At 52.1% G+C, this 27,928-nt stretch overlaps 2 long non-coding RNA genes across 4 annotated transcripts; one reads left to right on the top strand and one right to left on the bottom strand.

Moving 5' to 3' along the window:
* Positions 1 to 214: 214 nt before the first annotated feature.
* Positions 215 to 13,343, bottom strand: LOC119324336. 2 transcript variants are annotated; one of them, XR_005156873.1, is made up of 5 exons: positions 13,044 to 13,343; positions 12,822 to 12,969; positions 12,631 to 12,713; positions 1,658 to 1,773; positions 215 to 437 (listed from the first exon to the last, which is right to left on the bottom strand). It is a non-coding gene; the product is annotated as an uncharacterized LOC119324336 (long non-coding RNA). The 2 variants fall into 2 exon arrangements; XR_005156872.1 differs by having other exon boundaries at positions 215 to 444; positions 13,044 to 13,342.
* Positions 13,344 to 13,934: 591 nt separating this feature from the next.
* Positions 13,935 to 17,020, top strand: LOC119321883. 2 transcript variants are annotated; one of them, XR_005155259.1, is made up of 3 exons: positions 13,935 to 14,789; positions 15,079 to 15,166; positions 15,647 to 17,020. It is a non-coding gene; the product is annotated as an uncharacterized LOC119321883 (long non-coding RNA). The 2 variants fall into 2 exon arrangements; XR_005155258.1 differs by having other exon boundaries at positions 13,935 to 15,166.
* The last annotated feature ends 10,908 nt before the right edge of the window (positions 17,021 to 27,928 follow it).

Below are 27,928 nucleotides of genomic sequence, written 5' to 3'. Positions count from 1 at the left end.
GTCTCGAAATGGTCGAGAGGTAAAGACTGATATATTGGAAGGTTACGTTCGGACACCGGAATGGTTTCGGGAAGTATCGGATAAGTTTCGGAGTACCGGGAGGTTACCTGTGGCACCCCGACTCAGAGCAACCGGTTTACCTTGCATTGCTAGCCCAGAGATCAAGTCTTCTGGCAATACACAACAACATGGTACAAAAACAACCGCTTTATTGATACTAGCGAATTACATAAGTCTGATATTACATCGAGATTCGAGGCCAAGCAGCACACACGGTGCTGCTGGACGGTATGTACATTATTTAATGAACATGACGGGGCCTCGATCACACGAGCTACGCGGCAGCGAAAGAACGACGTAGAGGAACTCCATAGCACAGGGACACCAACGTGAACACAGCCTAGACACGAGATGCACTCCGATGCGAACTGACTTGCCTGAAAACTGGCATAACACGTCAGGTCAGTACATTTAATGTACTCGCAAGCCCACAACAAACATAAGCACGATGACAAACAATATCATGATATTTAACCAGATTAATACAGTGCAAAACTACTACAAAGGAAGACAAACGTTTCATGCAATGAGTCCCATGGACTCGCTTACCAGACGGTTACCTCGTAACCAAACAGTGACCATACCTGGGTCACAACTGAAACCAAACACTCATGAACACCTCAAGTGTTCATGCTTTCGTCACGAACCAAAGCATCACAGCACTCACTTAGTTTGCAAGATTATTAGAAAAGTTGATCCATGGTGTGACTTACTTCCGAGTTATGCCCATAACCGAGGACACGGCTATTGATAGATTAATTACACTCTGCAGAGGTAGCGCACTTTACCCACACTAAGGAATACCTGGCCTCGCATTACCATTCGGGTAGACCAAAGCAATTCGACAAAACCCTCCCTTTGTCATGCACTCTCCCCGGCCGCTCCGACCAACTCCCCCTCAGGGCTAGGTCTTGGGTGGCCCCGTGTCTACCAAAGACACCAACGGCCACCGTCGTGGCAAAACGGTCCAAAATGGGGACATGGTACCATAAAAACAAAAACAAGCACACAAGGTTATGTCTGCCTACCGGGCCAGGGTATGCACGCCCATAACCTTCCATCACGGGAGGCACCGGTGAGAGCCACAACAAAGGACCGAATCAAGACCTTCCCATAAGGTAAATGTGGTCGCACTGAATTAAAAACCCGATTCAGTGGCACCATGATGTGATCAACATCATATTCAAGTTGAACTTAATCAAGTTTAACTTTGATAAAAACTTTTTATCATCAACATGATATAACCCAAAAAGAATCATGCAACTACTCATCACGCAAAACAAACAACTCATATTCTTGGATCAAACTTAACAACATATGCATCTTGCAATACTTAGAACCAAACTTCTCTGGTTATAACTCATTTTTATTTATCAAACAATATTTTTATTAGTTCTTCATTTAAATGAAACTATCACTAGTAAAATAACTATCATTAATTTCCATAGCCATATGCATAGTGCAAAATATTACTCTACTTAGCCAAACAAGCTCATGCATTCAACCAGTAACTAAAACAAGCATATCAAGCATGGTAAAGTAACTAGAAATTAACCAAAATTATTTATCAAATTTTTAAATGCAAATAAGAACTCACATTTAAGTAGAAAATCATAGATATTGAAATAACACCATCCAAATGCTGGTGTGGCTTCCCTTAGTTTAGAGGAGGATCACACCCCTCTTGGTTTGCTTCAAGACAAGCTTCTCCTTCTGAAAAAGAATTTAAACCACAAAAATAATTATCAAAATACATTCTAAAAATCACCAGAAATTCTAGACAGCAAGGAAAAATCCACCCTCTGGTGTGCTGCTAGAGCTTTCTCAAACAAAGACAATGCAAAAAGAATCAAATCATTTGGACTTGTGGTTTAGAAATGGTGGCTGGACGAAGTTCAGTCAAATTTCTGAATAAAATTTGAATTGAACAGAAATCCTGGGGGGTGACTGAGGGAGTCCAGGACTAGGGGGTCCTCGAACAGCCGGACTATATGTTTATGTCGGACTGTTGGACTATGAAGATGCAAGACTGAAGACTTCGTCCCGTGTCCGGGTGGGACTCTCCTTTATGTGAAAGGCAAGCTTGGCAATTCGGATATGTAGATTTCCTTCTCTGTAACCGACTCTGTGTAACCCTATCCCCCTCTGGTGTCTATATAAATCGGAGGGTTTAGTCCATAGGACAACAACGATCATAATCATAGGCTAGCTTTTAGGGTTTAGCCTCTACGATCTCGTGGTAGATCAACTCTTGTAATACTCATATCATCAAGATCAATAAAGCAGGAAGTAGGGTATTACCTCCATAGAGAGGGCCAGAACCTGGGTAAACATTGTGTCCCCCGCCTCTTGTTACCATTAGCCTTAGACGCACAGTTCGGGACCCCCTACCCGAGATCTGCCGGTTTTGACACCGACATTGGTGCTTTCATTGAGAGTTCCACTGTGTCGTCACCATAAGGCTTGATGGCTCCTTCAATCATCCACAACGATGCGGTCCAGGGTGAGATTTTCTTCCCCGAACAGATCTTCGTATTCGGCGGCTTTGCACTGCGGGCCAACTCGCTTGGCCATCTGGAGTAGATCGATAGCTACGCCCTCGGCCATCAGGTCCAGTTTGGAAGCCTCAATTACACTGCCGACATCCGCGGAGACTTGATCTTCGACGGATTCGAGCCCATGACAGGTGCACCCCATAGTCGCGACGAGCATGACCTAGATCTGTCGTCAGACGATGTTTAGGAGATCACACCTGCAGCTGCCCTGGCTTTAGATCCAGTACAGATCATGTCATCCGAGGACGGGAGGATGGACCCTGCCACGGAGGCCGCACACTCGACGGCGATAGAGCCGAACACAGATTCCACTTCCAATGAGGTCTGTGTCATTAGACCCTCGGACTCGTCTCCGGCCATAGGCTCTGAACCGCGTACATCCGTGCCCATCGGATCTGACTGGGCACCGATCATGGAGTTTAGCTCCGCGGACATCTTTCAGCACTCACCCTTGGGCAATGTGCTAAATTCATTAAAATCTCTCTCCCTGTCAGGAGACTCTTGGCCGAACTATGTCCGGCTCGAGTGGGAAGCGGACAACGAAGGAATTCGTTACCCACCCACTACCCACTTAATAGCCACTGTCGATGACTTAACCGACATGCTTGATTTTGACTCCGACGACATCGACGGTATGGACGGCGATGCCGGAGAAGAACAGGAACCACCGCCCACAGGGCGCTAGATAGCCACCTCATCATATGATATATATATATATATATATATATATATATATATATATATATATATATATATATATATATATGGTGGACACACCCAAAGAAAACAATGGCGAGGATCAAAAGGATGCAACGGAGCACGATCCTCTTGAGAAGCAATCCAAGCGACGACGTCGGCGGCGCCGCTCTAAACCTCACCATAGTAAAAACAGCGATACCAGCACCAGAGACAACAGCACTCCGGAGGATGCCGAAGACAAAAACAATCCCGCCCAGCCAAGCTTCGAGCAGGCCGGACAGGAGGATGAGCAAGCTAGCCCTGATGAATAGGCAATAGATGGAGATTCGGAGGATGAAAATTACATGCCCCTCTCCGAAGAAGAGGTAAGCCTCGACGACGATGAATTTATCGTGCCAGAGGATCCCGTCGAGCAGGAGCGCTTCAAGCACCGGCTTATAGCCACTGCAAAGAGCCTGAAGAAAAAACAGCAACAGCTTCAAGCTGATCAAGATCTGCTAACTGACAGATGGACTGAGGTCCTGGCGGCCGAGGAATACGGACTCGAGCGCCTAACCAAAAGCTACCCGAGGCGCAGGTTGTTACCTCAATTCAAGGACGAGACACTAGAGCCCATACTACCAGCGCAGGATGCGGCTGACTGACCACCTCGCGGCCGAGATAAAGCGGCGTATCAACCCGAACACCAGCCCGCACCCCGTCGCCAATCAAACAAAAACACGAAGGCCCGGGGCTACACGCACGACTTGCGAGACAAACTGAAAAACAAAGCAGGACAATCAAGATCGATCTACAGACCGCGGGGGCGCGCCCCAACACGTGACGATGACCGCCATACCTACTAAATAGAAATCCATCCGGGCCGAACACAGCAGACCAGATTCATCCGAACTGCGTCGCGATGTAGCCCGCCATAGAGGTGCCGCACCCCCCCCCTATGCTTCACTGACAAAGTAATGGAGCATGAATTCCTAGAAGGGTTTAAACCCGTAAACATCGAACCATATGATGGGACAACAGACCCCGTGGTATGGATTGAAGATTTCCTTCTCCACATTCACATGGCCCGCGGCGATGATCTACATGCCATCAAGTACCTCCCACTAAAGCTCAAGGGACCAGCTCGGCATTGGCTGAATAGTCTTCCGGCAAACTCCTTTGGCAGTTGGGAGAACCTGGAAGACGCATTCCTCGACAGCTTCCAGGGCACTTATGTGCGACCACCGGACGCTGATGACTTACGTCACATAACGCAACAGCCCAGAGAGTCAGCCAAGAAATTCCGGACTCGGTTCTTAACTAAAAAGAACCAAATTGTCGACTGTCCGGATGTCGAAGCCCTAGCGGCCTTTAAGCATAATATCCGTGACGAGCGGCTTGCCCGACACCTTGGCCAAGAGAAGCCGAAATCCATGGTAGCCCTTACGACACTCATGACCCGCTTTTGTGCGGGCGAGGACAGCTGGCTGGCTCATAGAAATAGCACATCAAGAAATCCTAGCACTTCTGACGCCAGAGATAGCAACGGCAAGCCCCATCGCAACAGACACAAGCGTCGCAATAATGGCGATAACACCGAAGACACGACCGTCAATGCCGGATTTAGTGGCTTCAAGTCCGGTCAACAGAAAAAGCCATTTAAAATAAGCAATCTGGGCCCGTCCAGTCTGGACCGCATACTCGATCGCTCATGTCAAATCCATGGCACCCCCGATAAACCAGCCAACCACACCAACAAAGAATGTTGGGTATTTAAACAGGCCAGCAAGTAGAATGCCGAAAATAAGGAAAAGGGGCCGCACAGTGATGACGACGAGGAACCCCGGCCGCCGAACATAGGGGGGCAGAAGAAATTTCCTCCCCAAGTGAAAACGGTAAATATGATATATGCCACCCATATTCCCAAGCGGGAGCAGAAGTGTGCACTAAGGGACATCTACGCGATGGAGCCAGTCGCCCCAAAGTTCAACCCATGGTCTTCCTGTCTGATCACCTTTGATCGCAGGGAGCATCCGACTAGTATTCGTCATGGCGACTCAGCCGCACTGGTCCTTGACCCTATCATTGACGGATTCCACCTTACACGAGTCCTCATGGACGGTGGCAGTAGCCTGAACCTGCTCTATCAGGATTCATTACGCAAAATGGGTATCGATCCATCAAGGATCAAACCCACTAAAACCACCTTCAAAGGTGTCATACCAGGTGTAGAGGCCTATTATACGGGCTCAATCACACTGGAAGTGGTCTTCGGATCCCTGGACAACTTCCGAAGCGAGGAGTTAATCTTCGTTATCGTCCCCTTCCGCAGTGGTTATCATGCATTGCTAGGACGAACCGCATTTGCTCGATTCAATGCGGTGCCACACTACGCCTATCTCAAGCTCAAAATGCCCAGACCTCATGGCGTTATAACAGTCAATGGAAATAAAGAGCGCTCCCTCCGCACAGAGGAGCACACTGCGGCCCTTGCAGCAGAAGTATAGAGCAGCCTCCTTAGGCAGACCTTCAATTCGGCAATAAAGCCCCCGGACACCGTCAAGCGAGTCCGGAGTACTCTGCAACGGGACTATCTGGCCCGTCTAGAGCTCGCCTAGCAATTCAGCCTCCGTCCTAGTCCCAGTCAAGCGGTGAAATTTGTGCCGCGCATACATAATTACGCACACAAAATACCATGGGCATAGACGGAGGCACAGCTAAAACTGCAGTCCACAATGCGACCCACCCCAGAATCCACATACTTTCACCTTTTTCTTTCTTTCAGGTCCCTATCTTCTTGAGGCTCTTCCGATAACCTGATTATCGGACCCACCACGGGGCGGAAACGCGAAGGAGGCAAGGAGCGCTGACATACAAGGGAATCCCCATGTGGTCTCTGATAACGATCGCTATACCTGTTTTACATACCCGCACGCAGCTCGCTCTTGGTTAGGCCATGACAAATAGTCCTATTTGCTTATCGCACTACGTGTATACATACGCCTTGATGTATCATAACAATGGAAAATAATATACAGCGTCAGCTTATTATTACATTTCTCCTCTTTTCCTTCGATTATTTATTTATTATAAATCGCACTCGTACATTTTGGTACATTCAGTTTGCCAGGGGCTTCAATGTACCCCATAACACGGCAAGAAAGTCCGAACACTTTCGACAGTGTAACACCCCAAACTTATAGCATTATATGCATCAGCTCTGAATCATGTCTTGGGTCAATATTGGGTTGCCCGGCTCCTGTGCTTTCTACCCTACATTCCGCTATATCGGCTAGGGTAGTAAAGGGAGAACTACTGCGATTGTGTCCCGGTTCTTCCGGATGAGCACCTCAGTAGAGAAAGCCGAAAACTGACTGTCATGATGCGGCGAGAGCTGGTCGTTGTTCGAGAGGTTTCAAATCCTTAAAGATTTTTTCCACTTCAGGCGAGGAATCGGTCTTTGTTCGATTTAGGCATGTATAGCGCCCCAAGTTCGGCCTTTCGAATACCAAGGGCTACGTTGAAATTTAAAATTATAGAACTTCTATGGCTAAGTGAGGGTGATAAAGTTGTATAGTCCGATTGCCTTGTTCGTTGCGCTAAACACCTCCTTAAAGGACCAAAAATTTGGATAAAGAGTGTTTAGATTTACCCCAAACACCCCTGTACTAGGTACATGGGGGCAGAAGCCGACGACTGGCCAACCCTTAGAATTTGTAAGTGGCCGCACAGGAGGTAAAAATTTAAATCAACAAGTGTTATATTGCGCAAATGAACTTGTTTCATATTACAGGATAAAAAGAGTGCATTCACTCAAAGATTACATCCTTCGCACATTGCTCCGCCATAAGGCAGGAGCCCTTCAGGACACTGTCATAGTAATTTTTGGGCCGGCGGTGCTCCTTGCCCTTTGGTGGCCCTTCGGTCATCAGCTTTTCAGCATCCATCTTCGCCCAGTGCACTTTTGCGCGGGCGAAGGCCATGCGCGCACCTTCAATGCAAACTGACCACTTTATGACTTCAAGCCACGGGCAGGCATTCACAAGCTGCTTCACGAGACCGAAGTAGCTGCTGGGCATAGGCTCGGCAGGCCACAGCCGGACTATGAGGTCCTTCATGGCCAGTTCGGCTGCCTTGTGCAGTTCGACCAGTTGCTTCAGCTGGTCCCTCAAGGGCATCGGATGTTCTGTCCCAAGATATTGAGACCAGAACAACTTCTCCGTCGAGCTCCCTTCTTCGGCATCAGATATGCTGCGCGGTAGATCTGTGAACGCTCCTAGAGAGCTCCAAATTCGGGTAAGTAAAAGGAAAGTCTCCTTCACATGCTTGCTTTGCATAATGAATGCCTTACCCGCCGCAATCTTCTTGGCCGCCTGAAACTCCTGGAGGGCCTTCTGGGCTTCGGCTTTGGCGTCCTGCGTGCTCTGGAGGGCCTTAGCAAGCTCGGACTCTTGAGTCTTAGAATCACACTCCAAGGACTCGTATTTCTGGACGAAATCCTGGAGTTCTTGCTGGACCTCGTTGACTCGGGCCTCTTGCTTCTCGTGCTCGGAACGTTCCTTGGCCGCTTTGTCTTCGGCCTCGGTCAGTGCCTTCTTAAGGGCCGCCACTTTAGTTGTGGCCCCTATCAAAGTTCATGCCGCTTCTATCAGCAAAAACCATTTATCCTTTATAAATATATAAATGGGGTATCGCGTACCTTGACTTTCCTCGAGCTGCCTCTTCACGAGGTCGAGCTCTCCCTTGGCCCGCTCCAGGTCCTGCTTTAGTCTAGAGACCTCCGCAGTACGAGCGGCAGCGGCCAGCAGTGACACCTGCTTATTCACATAGACATCTTCTGTTAGACTCCTGCGAACATTATTTGATCCTCTGTTCGGCTTTTTCTTTCCGAACACCAAACAGAGAATCAGGGGCTACTGTCTATACCGTGATATTCTCTCACAATTCTATTACTTACCTCAAAGCCTGTTAGGAGGCTAGCGCAGGCTTCGGTCAATCCGCTTTTGGCGGACCGGACCTTCTCAATCACCGTACTCATAATGGTACGGTGTTCTTCATCAATGGAAGTGCCGCGAAGCGCTTCCAGCAAGTTGTCCGGTGCCTCTAGATGGATAGAGGTCATCAGTACAGGTGGCTCGCCCTCCTTAGAGAGAGGCTGTCTGCCTGAGTTCGAAACCACTTGGGGTTTTGGAGCCGTATTCGGCTGGGGGCCAAACTGGTTGCGGCCCCCATTATCAGATTCCATGGGGGTCTTCCCCCCCCATGTGCCCGGCGACTGGGATTTCGCCTGGGGGTGTCTTCGGAACTATCTCCCCTGGCCTGGTATCCTTCGAGACAACACCTCGGTGTCGTCCGAGGGCCTGGGGGAGGAGGCTGTCGGAAACGAATCATTGTTCATCACCGACGGGCCTAGAGACCCCTCCGAAGAGGAGGATACCTCGATGTGGGATTTGGCCGGACTACAGGTACACGTTCGACATAATAAGAAGCGATAAAGCAAACATACCGGAAGTTCTATTGTGTCCGAATACTTACGACTTTGCCAGGGGCTTGTCCCTCGGCTCCAACTCCTCGCTGCTGTTGGTGGCCGCAATGGAGTGGTCCGGAAGGAAGGTTTTTCCCTTCTTGGGCACCTCAGTGGAGGAGTGCGTCTCAGTGTCTTCGGACGTCGCGTCCAATGCAACCTTGCGCCGGAGACCTTTCCTGGTCCCCGCGGCCGTCTTCTCGGCTTTCTTCTCCGGCACCTCATAGGACGCCGAAAACAGCATCTTCGTTAGAAGGGATGATTCTGGATCTTCAGGTAGCGGAGCCGGACAGTCAATCCGCTCCGCTATCGCTACCCAGTCTTGATTAAATCGGCATGAAGGCTTAGATTCCTCCTGCGGATGTGCTGGTAAAAGGCACATCTTGCAAAATATAAAAACTCACCTGATGGGCTTGGCATTTCGCGCTGAGTCCGCGATCTTCGGTTATGGGTGGTGGGACCTCGTTGGCCTTGAGGAGCACCTTCCAGACGTCTTCGTGCATCGTGTCGAAGAGCTCCCGCAGCATTTGGTGTTCGGCCGGGTCGAACTCCCACAGATTGTAAGCCCGTCTCTGACACGGAAGAATCCGGCGGAGGAGCATGACCTGGACCACATTGACAAGCTTGATTTTCTTGCCTATCATATTTTGGAAGCGGGTCTGAAGTCCGGTCAGCTCCACCGCTGAGCCCCAGGCTAAACCCTTCTCTTTCCAGGAGGTGAGCCGCATGGGGACACCGGATCAAAATTCGGGGGTCGCCGCCCAGTTGGTGTCGCGCGGCTCGGTGATGTAGAACCACCACAATTGCCACCCCTTCACAGTCTCCACAAAGGAGCCTTCGGGCCAAGTGACATTAGGCATCTTGCCCACCATGGCGCCCCCGCACTCCGCTTGTTGGCCGCCCACCACCTTTGGCTTTACGTTGAAGGTCTTCAGCCAAAGGCCGAAGTGGGGCGTGATGCGGAGGAAGGCCTCGCACACGACAATGAACGCCGAGATGTTGAGGATGAAGTTGGGGGCCAGATCATGGAAGTCCAGCCCGTAGTAGAACATTAGTCCACGGACGAACGGGTGGAGGGGGAATCCCAGCCCGTGGACGGAATGAGAGAGGAATACTACCCTTTCCTGGGGTTTTGGGGTAGGGATGATCTGCCCTTCGGCCGGAAGCCGATGCGCGATGTCTGCGGACAGGTATCCGGCCTCCCGAAGCTTCTTGATGTCCTCCTTCATGAAGGAGGAGGCCATCCACTTGCCTCCCGCTCCAGACATGTTTGGAATGTCTTTGCGGAGAAGGCAAATGCTTGGGCGTTGGAGCTCGAGCAAGAGAGAATGGATGAGCAGAGGAAGAAGAAGGTGTGGGTAAAAAAGGGGAATCCTTATCTCCTTATAAAGGCAGCAGGGATCATGCGCCTCCCCACTTGCCCTGGAAACTCGCTTATTCCCCAAGCGTCGTGTTAATGGCACGGTTGGGTTACCCACACCCGTATTGATGAGAATCCCATGATAAGGGGACACAATCTCTGCTTCGACAAGACGTGCCAATGAAACCACCTCGCAAGATGTGCAGTAGCAGGTTGAGAAAAATGGTTCGAATAATGACCGGGTCGCGGCGTGATGTCACGTTATGAAAAAGTTGTCAGCAGATTAGACTTGTGGAATATTGTGCTCTCTACGGTGGTATGTGGAATATGTTTTGCAGAGCCGGACACGATTCTTGTGTTCAAGATCTTCTTTGGAGTATACGGAGAAGGAACCCGCCTTGAAATGCCGAAGACAATCTGCGCGCCGGACTCATCATCATTGAAGCCTGGTTCAGGGGCTACTGAGGGAGTCCCGGATTAGGGGGTCCTTGGACAGCCGGACTATATGCTTATGCCAGACTGTTGGACTATGAAGATACAAGACTGAAGACTTCGTCCCGTGTTCGGGTGGGACTCTCCTTTGCGTGGAAGGCAAGCTTGGCAATTCAGATATGTAGATTTCCTTCTCTGTAACCGACTCTGTGTAACCCTAGCCCCCTCCGATGTCTATATAAACCAGAGGGTTTAGTCCATAGGACAAGAACGATCATAATCATAGGCTAGCTTCTAGGGTTTAGCCTCTACGATCTCGTGGTAGATCAACTCTTGTAATACTCATATCATCAAGATCAATCAAGCAAGAAGTAGGGTATTACCTCCATAGAGAGGGCCCGAACCTGGGTAAACATTGTGTCCCCCGCCTCCTGTTACCATTAGCCTTAGACGCACAGTTCGGGACCCCCTACCCGAGATCCGCCGGTTTTGACACCGACAGGGGGCGCGCGCCTCCACCTGGCTGCCAGCCTCCTCTCTCCACTAGGGCCCAAGAAGGCCCAATAGTCCCCTGGGGTGTTCCGGTAACCTCCCGGTACTCCGAAACTTATCTGATACTTCCCGAAACTATTCCAGTGTCCGAATGTAACCTTCCAATATATCAATCTTTACCTCTCGACCATCTCTAGACTCCTTGTCAAGTCCGTGATCTCATTCGGGACTCCGAACAAACTTTGGTCACCAAAACACATAACTCATAATACAAATCGTCATCGAATGTTAAGCGTGCGGACCCTATGGGTTCGAGAACTATGTAGACATGATCGAGACACATCTCCGATCAATAACCAATAGTGGAACCTGGATGCTCATATTGGCTCTGACATATTCTACGAATATCTTTATCGGTCAAACCGCACAACAGCATACGTTCTTCCTTTTTTTATCGGTATGTTACTTGCCTGAGATTCGATCGTCGGTATCATCATACCTAGTTCAATCTCGTTACCGGCAAGTCTCTTTACTCGTTCCGTAATCATCATCTCGTAACTAACTCATTAGTCGCATTGCTTGCAAGGCTTATAGTGATGAGCATTACGGAGAGGGCCCAGAGATACCTCTCCGATACACGGAGTGACAAATCCTAATCTCGATCTATGCCAACCCAACAAACACCTTCGGAGACACATGTAGAGCATCTTTATAATCATCCAGTTACGTTGTGACGTTTGATAGCACACAAGGTGTTCCTCTAGTCTTCGGGAGTTGCATAATCTCATAGTTAGAGGAACATGTATAAGTCATGAAGAAAGCAATAGCAATAAAACTTAACGATCATTATGCTAAGCTAACGGATGGTTCTTGTCCATCACATCATTCTCTAATGATGTGATCCCGTTCATCAAATGACAACACATGTCTATGGTTAGGAAACATAACCATCTTTGATTAACGAGCTAGTCAAGTAGACACATATTAGAGACACTCTGTTTTGTCTATGTATTCACACATGTACTAAGTTTTCAGTTAATACAATTCTAGCATGAATAATAAATATTTATCATGATATAAGGAAATATAAATAACAACTTTATTATTGCCTCTAGGGCATATTTCCTTCATAATAGGCCAGTAGCAAATACTCTTTGAAGAGAGGAGAAGATTTGCAAGAATTGCATTTTTGGAGTGTTAACAAATGTTCAGTAATTTATGGAGTACAGCAACAACATCACATTAAGAAAGTGAGCTAAATCATCACTTTTTCAACTCATTACTGAATCTTTTTAGTGAAACAGGGAGTACAACCAAATTCAATGAATTAAGCTACTCCATTTTGAAGTACTCCTCAAGTGCTCAAACATGCAGAGATACAAGTACTATTGCCATAGTTTCAGTGCAACACACCACTCCTACTCCAAAGTGAATTTCAGTACTGCAGCAGCGGCATCACTACTACTCCCAACTGAATTTTACTCCAAACTGAATTTAAGAAAGTGAACTGAATTTCAGTGTTAACTTACTTGAGCAATGTGAGCATCAGTACAAAGATGCTACATCTCGTCTCCCACCTCTCGTTGGTGCAGCTAGTAGGTTGATGAGGCATCTACACAAGGCTTGCCAAATTAAAACAAGTCCAATTTGAAGAAAAACATCAAATCAAGTTCAAGGGGGCTGCTGCATCAAACAGAGAAAGAGAGGAGAAGAGGGGAACCTGCTCTGCTTCGCTCGATCTACTGCTTGAAGAGAGGAGAAGAAGATAGCAAGGCGAAGCTACTGCTGCTGCCGCATGTCGGGGAGGCGCCTTATTTGAAGCTACTGCTATTGCTACTGCTTGAACCTGCTCTGCTGCGGCTAGGCACCTGCGGCCAAGTTAAATATGATTAATCATGTCGGGGATGAGCAACAGCGAGGAGGAGAGGAGGGGGTGGTGTACTGCAGCTGCTGGCGTTGAAGAGGAGGGGCTGGCGTACCACAGCTGCTGGATCGAGCCGCCACGCTTCGGATCCAGCCGCCGGAGTGGAGTAAAACTGAGATCTTGAAGAGCGAGAGGCGATGGCGTACGACAACATGGAAAGGCGGCGACGGCGCGAGAGGGAGAGGCGGAGGCGCTGCGTGTGGGGTAGAGGCGCTGGCGACGCGTGAGGGAGGCACCGGTGACGACGAGCTAGGGATTCAGCGGAGTGAGGAAGAGGCACGAGTGAGCGAGCGAACGAGAGTGACTGAGTGAGCGAGCGAGAGAGTGGGAGGGTAGTTTCGGAAACGATGAAAAATTTCTAACGTGACGGAATTCTAAATATACTAAACCTGGCCATGTTTAGTTTATCATTTTTTGAGTTTTTTCTATCATATAAAAGTGCCCAATGGATGGCTGACGCGTGTATTAGTGGGGGACACAGTTGTGTACACGGCCGGGTGCGCGCAGCGGACGTCAATGCGAATTGTTAGAAAATGTGGCCGCCTTTGTCGATTGGTTGCACGTTCTGTCTGGTTTCTAGCTCGGGATTGGCTACGTTCCTGTGTTTGCGGACATCAATTTGTCTACGTCGTGATTTGGAAGCTTCTGCATCCGCTGCTGCTTATTTCTTTCTTTTTTCCTCCCCGCCACTTACGCTAGCCTGGGGTCGGTTGCCGCATGCAGCTTCTTGATTTCTCGACCTGGCGGTTGCCGCTTTGGTATGATTTTCTGGGCCTTTCGGTGTCGCCTTCGCTGCCCGTTTTCAACTTGACTTCTTCTCTTCTGCTGCCTCCTATAAATAGTGCCGCCCTCCTGCGTTCGCCCTTCATTCTGTTCGCTTCGGCCTGCTCTCTGTCCTCTCTAATCAGTGGTGTCGTTTCTTGGTCCGGCGATGGTTGTTCCCGCTGCTGCTCGGTCCGGACGACGCCGTCGGGGCCGCCCTCCTGGGATTCGGGCGGCCGTTATTGCGAGTCGCCACTGAAGCACACCCCCGCGCCGTTGCTGCGTCTCTGGAATCTCGGCGACGCTCCCATTCCTCCCCCCACCGCCCGCAATTCCCATCCTCTCCTCTTGAGCTCTCTTCGCGATCCCCTACCCTCCCTCCTCGACGAGCATCGATCTGGCCGGATCCTGCAATACACACACGGATCCGGCGTAACCATCACGGCGGCGGGCCACCAGGACTGGACGGATTGCCGCTCGCCGATGTTGCTGCTGTCGCCTCTGCCAAAGTAGCGGACGCTGCGGTGGACCAATTTGGGCTGGAGGGGTCGCGTCGCTCAGCTGGTCGCCTCCAACGCCCCCAGCATGAGCGGCAACGAGGCGCCCGATAATGCCCCCCTGCGGCGGCAGCGGTAAGGCGCTCGCAGCAGGGGCATACCGGTGAGCGCGGACGCCTGGAGTGGCTGGCGTGTTTGCGGGGAAAGCACGATGGGTGGGGCCACACGCATCGCCCTCCGCTCCTTCACTTCCCGCTGCAGGCAGTGGTTTTCCTCCGTCAACGATCCAAAGCAGCGTTTCAGGTGCTCCCACTCCATATCCATATGCTTTAGCTTAGTCCCTCCCTGATCTCTAATTGCTCCGTTGGTGTGAAGTCTCTCAGATTTGGGGCCACAAGGGTTCCTAAGGAACAAGCAGGCAACAAGGGAAGACGTGGGGTGGGTCATGTTTGTGGAGATGCCCAACTGACTCAAAAGGGTGACCTTGGGCAGCGTGGTGTACGCGGTGAGTGGTGACTGATCTCCCATTTTTGTTTTCTCAATTTCATGTTGATTTCCGAGCGTCGCGTTGCTGTTTATCCGGCTAACAAATGTGACTATCTGAATCTTTTCTAATGGTGGTTCAGCTATAAATCAGCATCATCAATAACCAAATCCGGTTTCACATGCATTCAGTTGACAATCAGTTTGTATGCCTGTGATATATTCATTTGAATCAGTGACTTGTGTACAGATGCTCCAAAACAAACAACATTCTTAGGTCCTTAACTGTGTTCACATGTTGATTCTCGAAGGTATGCTCTCCAATGACATGATCACTGTTGGGATGTCCCTGAAAGGTGACGATTCCTGATTCAACAGAAGCCAGATGGAGACCATTAGGTACCATGCATGCTGTTCAGACTTTCAGTAGACCAAATTAAACTAACTGATCACGGCAAACAATAAAATGGTGGCTACCTTGATCTTCTTGACCAGATCATATCCTGTTATCCTAGGCATGCAGTAGTTGGTGATGATCAGGTTCACGTTCACCTCGACATCTTGCTTAGGACCAAAATCAGATGCCTCTTTTTTGTCAGGCAAACTTGAAAATTAGATGTTACTAAAGTATTGGAGTAAACTGAATAGGAAGTCACACGCACTACTGAATGGGTCTACAATGATTTGTTTAAATTTCTGGAGTACTCGATATTCTAGAAAATAAGTATATGCCAGTGCTGTTATACCGTGCTAAAGCAGACTATTTTATCGTTCTGGTATTTGGTTGCACATCCAACCCAGTTATATAGATTGTTATAGGCTATTTCTCTTCCTATTTTTGGTTGTGCTTCCTCACAAACAATATATGTTCTGCTGCAGGCAGTATGGTCGCATCCCTCAGAGTTGCTAAGGTGTGTTATGTACTGATCAATCAAAACAATTGTAGATTACAGTTGATCCCGTCGTCCGATGGTTCATGCACCTGAGTAACTGCCACTGATCCCCCTTCGATGTGATACAACGAGCATGAGCACGGGGACGAAAACTAAGTGCGACTGATTGTGTCTTGATTCACGAGGTTAGTATAAGGCAAGCTGTTCAAATTTTCATGATGCAACAGCCATCAAGTATTGAATTGGGACTTCCAAACCGGTATTACTAAATACTGGGAGATGGACTATTTTTCAGGTTTCTCTTGTGATTTTTCAATGTAGGACCTGAATAGGTGAGAAGCAGAAGAATGCGGGGCGACTAATTATTTGCAATATTTTTTTATTTTAAACATGATTATGTGAGATATTATACTTGTTCACACGGTAAGTATTAGTTCCTCATCTCTGTACGAAGGAGGCAGTGAGCATGAACCAAATAATTGGTCCTACATAATTTTGTTTGTGTGCTCCAGTGCAAAAAAAATAACCATATGGTACAACAAGGTTTCTCTTCGGTGGTATAAAAACAACATCACATTTGAATTGGTTTAAATTTTCCTTCATGATTCCGACACAATGAAAATATTCTTAGCTGCTAATTATCTTTCTATGTAAATTTATCATGTAATGATGAAGCAAGTTGTCTCATATTTTAATGCAAAGACGTGCCTTCACAATTTTAATAGTAGAAAAAACTCACTTTGCTCTTGCCATTGAGACAGAGGGCTATATGTATAATTTCATTGAAAGTCCAAGTCCGTTATTAACCATTCTCTTTCGTCTTTTGAGCATAGTCCATACATTTGAATGTGAATTGTAAACTTAGCATCAGTATGGACCTTACTAGCAGTATTGACCAAGATAACTGAGATACGACCAACACTTGGTTGCTTCATGAAATCGGTACATGGAAATTGCTGTTAGGGAATGTGTAGGCAACTAGACAGGTATATTAGTAAGAAGTGTATTTTCGCTGTTATTAGGTTACGTAACAGTTGACATTGTGGTCTAATTTCAGATCTGTTTTGCAGCTGCCTTGGTCGTCGTCCCTCCTGGCTCAAAGGAATAGAGCACCAAGTCCTTGAAGAAAACTCCCAAGCAAAAAGAAGAAGAAAAGAAAGGAGTTGTGGCTAAGGAAACAAAAAGAAAAAAAAGACTATTGTAGTCCGGTAATCCTCTGAAATGATAAAGACGACCGCTAGCCAGTCCTTGCTGAGTTCAAGCTCACACTTTAGTTATCCTGTTGTAATCCATTGTCTAATCATACTTACATGTCTACCAACAATGTAATCAGTTCAATGAATAAATTTTTGCACCACCATTTCTGACAATACTGCCTGTTTTTTAACTTGAATATTTTATTTGTGTTGCAATTCCCATTTGTAGCCTAGCAGATGATTTGTTTCACACCATTGCGTCCTTGTGCCTGATTCTACTACGTGTAGAAGGTGAGGAGTTGTTACACAGCTTACTCAGCTTATGTAATCAGTTTTGAACAAGTCTGCCTCATGTGATTTATGGTGATGCTTTTATTTGTAAAAATATATTTGCACTTTATGACCCTTTTCTTCTTATTTATGTTCCAAGGTCATATTTATATCAAGTACTCCCTCCATAAAGAAAACGCTCTTATATTTTTCTTTACAGTGGGAATAGGCTATAACTTGTTTAACACGGATTCTGTTATTTCTCACAGCTACAGTTAGTCACAATTTATTGGAAGTGGAGGAAATGTTTTCTTTATTGCAGCTCATTTTGATTTTTCATGTATAACAATATGTGTCGGAGTAATGGGCCACGGGTAGGCTAACCCGAGCCCCAGAACCTTTCAAGACATTGGGACAGGCTGCGCCGTTCATGCCGAGTCCCAGGGACGACTCCAAGATATGCCGAGTCCCAGGGACGACTCCAAGATGTGCCGAGTCCCGGGGACGACTCCCAGATAAGCCGACTCTCAGCTGACGACTTCCAGAGAAGCCGACTCTCAGCTGACGACTTCCAGAGAAGCCGACTATCAGCTAACGACTTCCAGAGAAGCCGGGTGAGGATAGGCGGCTCGCGACTCCAACCACCCCCTGCCTACGCCGCGAGGTACAGGGCGGGGAACGGTCACAGCGTGGCCGTCTCCACCCTGCCTACGAAGGACCAGCATGGCTACAGTGCGCCATATCGCTGGAGATCTCCACCGTGGCGCAGCACTGTTGCCATGCCGGCCCTGACCTCAGCCTTAGTGGGCGGCGCACTGTGCCCACGACGCCAGCCTGTACGACCCAAGGACGGCGGGACCGCCTGTCAGCGGGTAGACAAAAGACGGCAAGAGCGCCCTGAAGACGGACCCGTGGGAGTCGGCCCCCTAGAGTCGGCCGGCCCCTCCCACGGGCCCCGCACGCCATTAATCAGACAAGATGGGGAATGGCGACAGTGAACGCCCGCCAGACGGCGGCACTGTTGCCACGACCTCATGACCAAGCCAGCATCATCAGTAGCTCCGCTACAGTACGAGGCCTGTCTGCGGGGCCCGCCAGTCGGCGGGCCCTAGTAGTCGGCGGAGAAGACGACGGCCTGAGAGACAGACGGTTGGGACCCGCGCCCAGCCGAATTACCATTGTACCCTTGGGGAGTTGGCCTATATAAACCCCTAGGAAGCCCATGCAAATGGTTCGGACCCAGATAGCACTAGACCCCAGAATATGGGAAGGAGAGAGCTAGCCTTGCCCTCTTCTACCTCCAGAAACAGCTCCAGGAGCACCATTGTACTCACTTTGCCATAGTGACCATGCGGAGACCCCGCAGAGCAGCAGTAGGGGTGTTATCTCCACGGAGAGCCCTGAAGCTGGGTAAGATCCGCCGGCGTGCATGTCTTCGCCTCATCCCGCTTCCGGGCACCGGGCGACGTTCTACTTGCCCCCACCATGATAATCCATCCTTTGGCATATGTCGTACCCAACCCCCGACATTTGGCGCCCACCGTGGGGCCAGGTGCACCGTCGTCCGGAAACCTGCTCTGGACGGGAACCCTTTTTCTTCCTAGCGAGCACAGCTAGCCCGGCACGCCAGATTGAGTCTGTGCCGACGCGCTGCACGGTGCTGAGATCGCCTGCGCGGCCAGCTGCCTCACCGAGCTTATCGGTGAGGTTCGCCTCTCCGATGAGCCTGCGTCCGACGCAGGCACGAGCGGCCCCGAGAGCCTCCTCGCGGGTCTCCTCGACCAACTCCACGTCGCCGGCGAGCCTGCCGTGGACCTGGAGTCCATAGGATCCACCGACCCGATGCTGGTCGACTCCGACACCATGTCGCTCAACGCGTTCCCCACCAACATGGTGGTCTACGACGAGCCGCTCCCTTGCGCGGAGAGCAGCGGAAGCACCATCACGGAGGTCCTCGTCCTCGATCACGGCGAGCATTCCGGCGAGGGAGCGCACGACCCGCTCGACGCGGCTCTGCGAGACCTCACCGCGCCGATTCTGGGAGACGCTGACTCCGAGACGCTGGAGGCGCGCCGCCTTCAGCTTATCGAGGGCGCAAAGAAGCTGGCAAGCATGAGACGCTTGTCAGAAGCCTATCAACGCGAGATGGATCGCGCCGTGGGCGGCTCGTCGGCTCCGACTGGGCCTAGCCGCCTAGGCGCGGTCCAGCAGTGCGGCGTGGCAATCACCAATCTGTTCGGGGCCAATCGCCCTGTGTATGCCACGCTTGCGGAGAACATCCGCGCCGCCCAGGCGGTGGCGGATGAGCTCGACAACTTCGAGGGCGAAAAGCGCCGCCTGATGACGGAGCGAGTTCAGCAGCTCCTCGACGCGGCTGCCGCGCAGAACGAAGCCGGCTGCCGCACGGAGGCGCCGCAGCGACAAAACGACGACCCGCCGCCCCGCCGAGATCAAGGCGCGACGTCTCGGACGCCGACTGGCGGAGTCCGCGGAAAGAAAGACAAGGAGCCGGCTGTCAGCCACAGCCGGACTCGCATCACCATCGAGCGCGACCAAGACGGCCGCCCCAAAGCGGTGGAACGGCGGGACGACTATCTGCCTCCCCCTCCTCGCAGAGAAAGGCGAGTCTCCCCGCCACCCGTAGAGCATCCAACTCTCGGCGACCGCCTTGGCCGCCGAAAGGGAGTCGGAGAGAACGATGCCCGCCACCGGATCGACCGACTCCACCGATCCCTGGCGCTGGAAGAAGAAGACGAGTTGGGCCCTCCCTGTTTCGGACCCCGCATCCGAGATGAGCCCTTTCCCAAAGGGTTCACGCTCCCCCGAGATACACGCAAATACACCGGCACCGTGAAGCCGGAGGACTAGCTGATTGACTACTCCACGGCCATCAATATAGCAAATGGCAACAAGCGTGTTGCCTTGAGATATGTTCCACTCATGCTCCAGGGCACGGTCCGGACATGGTTGAACAGTTTGAAGCCCCGTAGCATCAACAGCTGGGTCGACTTCACCGAGGCCTTCGTCCGCAACTTCACGAGCACGTACAAGCGACCTCCCAAGCCTCGCCAACTCTCCTTGTGCGTGCAAGGCCCCAACGAGTCCACTCGCGACTACCTCACGCGTTGGGCCGAGCTTCGGAACTCCTGCGAGGGCGTGCACGAGGTGCAGGCTATCGAGTACTTTACTGCCGGGTGTAGAGAAGGCACCCTCCTCAAGCACAAACTCCTCTGCGATGAGCCGGAGACCCTCGATGAGCTGCTGATCACAGCAGACAAGTATGCCACGGCCGACTCCTCCATGAAGGCGGAGATTCAAGTCAGCGCGACTGGCAAAGTCGCACCTCAGGCTCCAAGAACTCCGGCTGGGGACACCAGTCGGCGGCAGCAGCAGAACAACCACAAGCGCAAGGCCCCGCAGCTGGCTTCCAACAGCCGACAAGTGGCGACAGTCGAAGACCAACAGCCGGAGGGGCAGCCTCCGACGAAGCGGCAGAAAGGCGGCAAGTCCAACTGGTTGCCGGCCTTCTCCTACGAGCAGACCCTGGATGGCCCCTGCAAGTTCCACAGCGGCGCGAAGCCGTCGAACCACACCACCCGGAAATGCCACTGGCTGACCAGAATCACCAAGGAAGACGGCCTACTCCCTCCCCCGCCTGCTGGGCCGCCTCCTCCACCACCGCCCCAGCAGCCGGCTGTCAGGCCAGTCGGCGCGATACAAGACGAGTTCCCAGATGAACACGGAGCCTATATGGTGTTCACCAGTGTGGCTGACGATCGACACAGCAGGCGCTAGCAGCAGCAAGAGGTGAACGCAGTCGCGTCAAGCACTTCAGAGTTCATGCACTCGTCCGAAAGGCCCATCAGCTGGAGCAGAGCTAATCACCCAGAGGTGATGCCGAATCCAGGCTCCTACGCCCTGGTCTTAGGCGCCACACTCGCCACAGATAGGCGGGCCGCGCGTTTCTCACGAGTGCTGATAGACGGAGGCAGCAGTATCAACATCCTGTACAAGGATACGATGGAGAAGTTAGGAATCAAGCGAAGACAGCTTCAGAGCAGCCGGACTGTGTTTCACGGCATTGTTCCCGGCCTTTCCTGCTCACCAATCGGCAAGATCCTGATAGACGTCCTCTTTGGGGACAAAGATCATTTCCGCCGAGGGCCAATTTGGTTTGAAGTGGTGGACCTTGAAAGCCCGTACCATGCGTTGCTTGGCCGACCTGCTTTGGCCAAGTTCATGGCAGTCCCCCACTACGCCTACCTCAAGATGAAGATGTCGAGTTCCAAGGGAATTCTAACCGTGGCCGGCGACTACAGAAAGTCGTCCGCTTGCGCGGCCAAAAGCAGTCGGCTGGCCGAGTCCTTGGTGATCGCGGCTGAGAAGCGGCTTCTTGATCGGGTTGTGGCGATGGCCGTCAAGCAGCCCGAGATGTCGCCCGACCCCAAGGAGTCGGAGGCAGAAGGATCATTCAAGCCGGCCAGAGAAACAAAGAAGATACCTTTGGACCCAGAGCACCTAGAGAGGTACGCTGTCATGGGTACAAACCTTGACAGCAAATAGGAAGGCGAGCTCGTCGATTTCCTCCGTGAGAATCAAGACATCTTTGCATGGTCCCCTAAGGACATGCCAGGTGTACCGACGGAATTTGCCGAGCACAAATTACATGTCTGGTCCGATGTGAAGCCCGTCAGGCAGCCCTTGCGCCGCTTGTCAGAAGAGAAGAGAAGAGTTGTTGGAGAAGAGATAGCCCGGCTCCTGGCATCCGGCTTTATTATGGAAGTATTTTTTCCAGAGTGGCTAGCAAACCCAATGCTGGTCCTGAAGAAGAACAAGCAGTGGCGGATGTGTATCGACTACACAAGCCTCAATAAAGCCTGTCCCAAGGACCCATTCGCTCTGCCAAGAATTGATCAGGTGATAGACTCCACAGCCGGATGCGAGCTGTTGAGTTTCTTAGATGCATATTCTGGATATCACCAAATCAAGCTGAACCCGGCTGACAGACTGAAGACCGCCTTCATCATGTTGTTTGGTGCCTTCTGCTACCTGACCATGACGTTCGGCTTGAGGAATGCCGGCGCCACCTTTCAGCGTTGCATGCAGAAGTGCCTCCTCAAGCAACTCGGCAGAAATGCCCACGTCTACGTGGATGACGTGGTGGTGAAGACGGAAAAATGTGGAACTTTGTTGGAAGACCTCAAGGAAACCTTTGAGAACCTGCGCCGATTCCAGATCAAGCTCAACCCCGAGAAGTGCGTCTTCGGAGTACCAGCCGGCCAGCTCCTTGGTTTCCCGGTCTCTGAATGCGGCATAGAGTGCAACCTTGTGAAGATCAAGGCCATCGAGAGGATGGGAGCACCCAGACGACTGTTAGATGTGCAAAAGTTCACCGGCTATTTGGCGTCCATCAGCCGATTCATCAGTCGGCTGGGCGAGAAGGCTCTCCCCTTATACCAGCTCATGAAGAAGACAACCTTTTTTGAATGGACTCCCAAGGCGGACGAGGCTTTTCTCCAACTGAAGAAAATGTTGACTACTCCCCCTGTGCTGGCGGCTCCGACTCCCAAAGAGCCCATGCTCCTATACATTGCCGCCACCAGCCGGGTAGTCAACACAGTCATTGTAGTCGAGCGCAAGGAGGAAGGCAAGGCGCTACTTGTCCAGAGACCGGTATATTACCTGAGCGAGGTACTATCGGCCTCCAAGCAGAACTACCCCCACTACCAGAAGATGTGCTACGGCGTGCATTTTGCCACCAAGAAATTGAAGCCTTACTTCCAGGAGCATCCAATCATTGTGATCTGCACAGCCCCACTAGCCGAGATCATCGGAAGCCGAGATGCTTCTGGCCGAGTGGCCAAATGGGCCATCGACCTGGCTCCCTACACCATCTACTACGAACCCCGCACCGCCATCAAGTCGCAAGCACTGGCCGACTTCCTCGTCGATCGGGCCGAGACCCAGTATTTGCCACCAGCGCCCGACTCCACCCATTGGCGGATGCACTTCGATGGCTCCAAGATGCACACCGACTTGGGAGCCGGCATCGTCCTCACTTCCCCCAAAGGCGACAAGCTCAGATATGCGTTGCAGATCCATTTTGCCGTCTCCAACAACGTGGCCGAGTACGAGGCACTCATTCATGGGCTCCGACTTGCCAAAGAACTCGGCATTCGCCGGATCCTGTGTTATGGCGACTCTGATTTGGTGGTCCAGCAATCATCTGGCGATTGGGACGCCAAGGACGCAAACATGGCGAGCTACCACTTCCTTGTGCAGCAACTCAGCGGATACTTCGAGGGGTGCGAGTTCCTCCACGTGCCAAGGAACGACAACGACCAAGCAGACGCCTTGGCACGAATCGGCTCCACCCGCCAAGCAATACCATCCGGCGTCGCCCTTCGGCGCCTCCTCAAGCCGTCTATCAAGCCTTCACTAGAATCAGACTCAATCTTTGTGCTGGCTCCACCCGAAGAAGTCGGATCCGACTCCAAGAAAGCTGCAGTCAAAGCCGGCCCGGGGACTTCAGAACCCGGCCCGAGGACTGCGGCGACCAGGCCAAAGACTCCAGAATTCGGCCCGGGGACTGCTCCAGTCGGCCCAGGGACTTCGTCAAGTCAGCAAGCGGCTGCGGACTCCAACCCGCCGCCTCCCAGCCCAGCCGCCCTTGTCCAAGTCGCAATAGTGGCAATTGAAGAAATAGCAGCACCCTCATGGGCCCATCCCATCCTCAAGTTCCTAGTAAACAGAGAGCTGCCAAATGATGAAATCTTGGCTTGGCAAGTGCAACACCGAGCGGCAGCCTACATCATAGTCAACAGAGAGCTCGTCAGGCGCAGTGTCACTGGGATCTACCAGCGCTGCGTCGAGCCAGAGCAAGGCCAAGCAATACTCAGAGACATTCATGAAGGCGAGTGCGGCCACCATGCGGCCTCAAGGGCACTCGTCGCCAAAGCCTTCCAACACGTTTTCTTCTGGCCAACTGCCCTGGAAGAGGCCAAAGAGTTAGTCCAAAAGTGCAAAGGGTGCCAGATGTTCTGCTCCAAGCCACATCAGCCGGCGTCCGCACTCAAGACTATCCCCATCGCCTGGCCCTTTGCGGTTTGGGGCCTGGACATGGTGGGACCATTCAAAACAGCACGAGGCAGCCTAACTCACTTACTTGTCGCGGTGGACAAGTTCACCAAGTGGATAGAAGTGAAACCCATCAAGAAGTTGAATGGTTCGACTGCAGTGACTTTCATCGCCGACATCACGACTCGGTACGACATCCCACACAGCATCATCACCGACAATGGCACAAATTTTGCCAAAGGCGCCTTGGCCCGTTTCTGCGTGACTCAGGGCATCCGACTGGACTTAGCGTCCGTTGCCCATCCGCAGTCAAACGGCCAGGTAGAGCGAGCAAACGGCCTCATCCTGTCCGGCATAAAGCCTCGACTGGTTGAACCACTGGAGCGTTCGGCCGGCTGTTGGCTTGACGAATTGCCAGCCGTCCTCTGGAGTCTGCGCACGACTCCAAACAAGTCAGCCGGCTTCACACCCTTCTTCCTCGTCTACGGTGCTGAAGCCGTCATCCCGACGGACATAGAATTCGACTCCCCCCGAGGCACCATGTACACCAAGGAAGAAGCAGAAGAAGCACGTCAAGATGGCGTCGATCTGCTGGAAGAGGGCGGGTTTTTGGCACTTAGCCGGGCCAGCATCTACCAGCAGAGTCTGCGCCAATACTACAACAGGAAGGTTAGGCCAAGATCTTTCCAAGAGGGCGACCTTGTGCTCCGACTGATCCAGCGAACAGCCGGCCAGCACAAGTTGTCGGCACCTTGGGAGGGCCCCTTCATTATCAGCAAGGTGCTGGGAAACGACTCCTACTACCTGATCGACGCTTAGAAGCCACGAGCATGCAAGAGGGACGACTCCGGCAAAGAGACAGAACGCCCGTGGAATGCAAATCTTCTCCGAAGATTTTACAGTTGATGCAATATGTATCACGCTACCCTTTGTATTAAAATACCAAGACTTTGGGCCCCCCGAGACGAGCTCGGGGACTGCCCTTTTTGTTATCTGTATGATAAGAATTATGCCTTCGAGTATATTACTCTTTGTTAATGCCGCTTGGCACTGGGCTCGACTAGTCGGCCCGAGGACTCGCCGCCTTGTGCTATGAGGTGCTTCCCGCAGTCAGACAAGTAGTGTGTGGCGCTTAAGCCGTCTCCTGTCAAAAGCCGCAGCTCGCAGAGCGACTGTTTGGTTGGCAGGAGTGAGGAAGAACGGGCGCCCATACGAAAAATGGCTAAGGAACCAAAGCACAAACATAGCCTAAGACGGCCTCCAGCATCTTTTAAGCAAAAGCCGACTCATGAGTAGTCGGCTTGCCGCTTTCTACTAACCTCTATTAAGGAAAGCCGACTCTTTAGTAGTCGGCTTGCCACTTTCTATCCAACTTGTTAAAGAGACTCTAAAATGGCCGAGTACTTGCCTTCCTAAAGTAGCCAAGCATTTGATCCAGCGGCATTCCGTAGAGCGGTTGTCCGTCTGGCAAGGCGGCAACTAAGGGAAGGCGGCAAAGGGAAAAGCCTAAAGAGCAATGAGCAAGGAAAGATAGAACTCGGATAAATATTTACATAGGCCCTTGGCCGAATCTTCAAGTAGAAGTTTAAGATACACCCCGCGGGTGGAATTGTTTGAATTTAACAAAGTTTTTCAAAAGACTACTAAGGCAGATAAAGCGAAGGCAAAGACGGCAGCCTAGGAGGCGGCATCCGGGTTTGGAGGGTCGGAGGAGACGGCGGTGTCAGGCGCCGGGGCGGCCAGCTGGGCAGTCTCGGTTTGACCGTCTCCGGAGGCAGTCGCCTTCTCCGGACGCGGCTCGTTGCTGGAGGCGCGGTCGAGCTAAGGCTGGTCGCCCGCTCCGTCTTCTGGCGCCTCCGTCTCGCCTTCGTCCTCCGCCTCGTCTTCCTCCTCGGTGCTGGAGCCAATCACCTCTCCCGAGTCCTCGTCGTAGTCCGGGTTCATCCCGAACCACTCCGGCGGCACCTCCTCGCCGCCTGCAGCCCGCTCGGGGACGAAGACGCTGGTATTTGTGTAGTCAGCAATTGCCACCGCACGCTCGACGAGGGCGCCCTCCATAGCCACCAGCTCCGCCTGGGCCTTTGACCGGAATGCGGCCAGCCGGTCCAGGTCCAGCCCCGGATACCACGCCTTGACAAATTCCAAGGCTCGGCGCGCTCCGGCCCAAGCCGAGGAACCTTTCCAGGCTTCAAGACGGCCAGCTGCGACCTCCAGCGAGTCGGCAGTCCGACTGGCAGTGCGCAGAACCAGCACGTCTAGCCACAGAGCGGCAACCGCCTGGGCGCCAGCACGCTGAAGCCGGCGCATCAACCGATGAGTCGGTCGAAGACGGGCCTCGATACTCATAAGCTGCTCGTCGATGGTCAGGGGGCGTTAGCAGTGATCTCCGCGCCATCTGCCCTCCGTGCCTCGCGATCAGCCTTGATGGCCTGTGTGACTGCCTGTGAGTGGCTAGGGAAGAAGTCTGCCAAGACAAAAAAAAGAGAAACAAGTCAGAGTCAAAAGTCGGCCCGACCCACAGTCGGCGGCTCAAAGGAAACCAAGAAACTCACCATCGACGATGTTCTCGATCTCATGGAAGCCGGAAGTTAGCTGCGCCTCCTTGTCGGTCCAGGAGGAGCGCTCACTCTCGAACTCGGCCAGGAGCGCAGCCTCTTTCCTATCTGCCTCCTCCTGCGCCTTCTTGAGCAGCTCCTTCTGCTCCGCCAGTTGCGCAGCCAGCAGATCACACTCTGTGACAAGCTTGCTGCACTCCTCCCCCTTGGCGTGCAAGGCGGTGTTGACCTCGCCCAGCTGCTGCTGAAGAGTGGCCTCGGTCCTTGAAGAAGAAAAAAGAAAAAAAAAGACGATAAGTCGTCAACAAAGATAAGTCGTCAACAAAGAAAGTCGCTGAGAAGATCCGGCCCGACTGCTCAGCAGTCGGCCCGAATCTCGGGGACTACAGTCCGCGGGTGCGCCAGCGCATCCCCGCGAAAAAGAAGGACTCACTCCGGCTCTCCGACAAATCGGCGGTCCGCTTGCCCAGCTCCTCAACATTGCGGTTGAAGGCAGTAGCGCGGAGGTTGTGATACTCCTATAATAAGCATTTTAGACAAAGTTAAATATTTGGAACTCGCCAGAGGGAGTTCCGAACCGCCTGCTCAGCAGCCGGCCCGAAACTCGGGGACTACACCCAGTGGATGCGCTGGCGCGCTCCCACAGAGAATAACAAGAAAAACAAGAATCAAAAGAAGAAGGCGTACTCGGACGGCTGTTCGCGATGCCAGATGCGCCTTGGTGTAGTTTTGGAGGGCGTCGCCCTCAGCTTCGCCTGGACGTCCAGAAGCGCCTGCTTCAACGGACCTGTGCCGCCTCCGCACAACCAGCCAATAGGCGCGACGCTCGTCGCCTCGGCGTCTGGGATAGCCGAGCTGGCGGCGGCGGTCTCCAAGGGTCGCAGCGCCGAAGTCGCCCTCTCGAGGCGACGGCGCACTGGCGAGGCAACCTGGAGGAGCAGCCTCGCCTCGGACTCGTCCGCGGTCGGCGGCACCGGCGGGTCCGCCGGCCGTTTTCCGTGCGCACTCCCAGACGGCGGCGGAGGCGGCGGCGGCACGAGCATGTCCGACATGGAGGCCTCACCGCTTTCCTTCTCCACGATGGGGTTCTCGGTGCCGGCTTCTCCAGTCTGCCCCGTGAACTCCGGGGGCGGCGGCGCGGAGGACAGCGGGATGACGAACAACGCCGAT

This window comes from Triticum dicoccoides, chromosome 6B (genome assembly GCF_002162155.2).
Source record: "Triticum dicoccoides isolate Atlit2015 ecotype Zavitan chromosome 6B, WEW_v2.0, whole genome shotgun sequence".
Classification (NCBI taxonomy): Eukaryota; Viridiplantae; Streptophyta; class Magnoliopsida; order Poales; family Poaceae; genus Triticum; species Triticum dicoccoides.
Note: the sequence above shows the minus strand (reverse complement) of the source record. Positions and strands in the feature narration are given on the sequence as shown.